The following is a 423-nucleotide window of genomic DNA, read 5'->3' on the forward strand; positions in this document are numbered from 1 at the left end:
CGTTTTGGTCAAATGCTTCAGCGATGTGTGAACGAAAGATTTGAAAATGTCTAGTAAGAGTTTTTCTGAAATTTGGCTACATGTGACATTTTCTTACAGTTTTGAAATATATGACAGATTTCACTTTTATGAAACATGTTGTGGCCTTATTGCATGCAATAATCGCGATTTTGCATTGAAATAACAGATAAATATGGAGCATGCTAGGTTGCCAGTTAGTGAATTTTGAACGAAAGCCTATGGAGTCATGTCGCATGAGACTTGAGCATATCTGTACTTGGAGATAGGCTATAGCAGAAAACTTCATAACTTTCCATTTGTTCTGTGGAGGTTGGTTTGTGGGGGGCGGGGTGGGCTCTAATTCCGAAACACCCGATATATATATATATATATATATATATATATATATATACATATATATAT

This window comes from Macrobrachium nipponense, chromosome 22, assembly GCF_015104395.2.
Source record: "Macrobrachium nipponense isolate FS-2020 chromosome 22, ASM1510439v2, whole genome shotgun sequence".
NCBI classification, from domain to species: Eukaryota; Metazoa; Arthropoda; class Malacostraca; order Decapoda; family Palaemonidae; genus Macrobrachium; species Macrobrachium nipponense.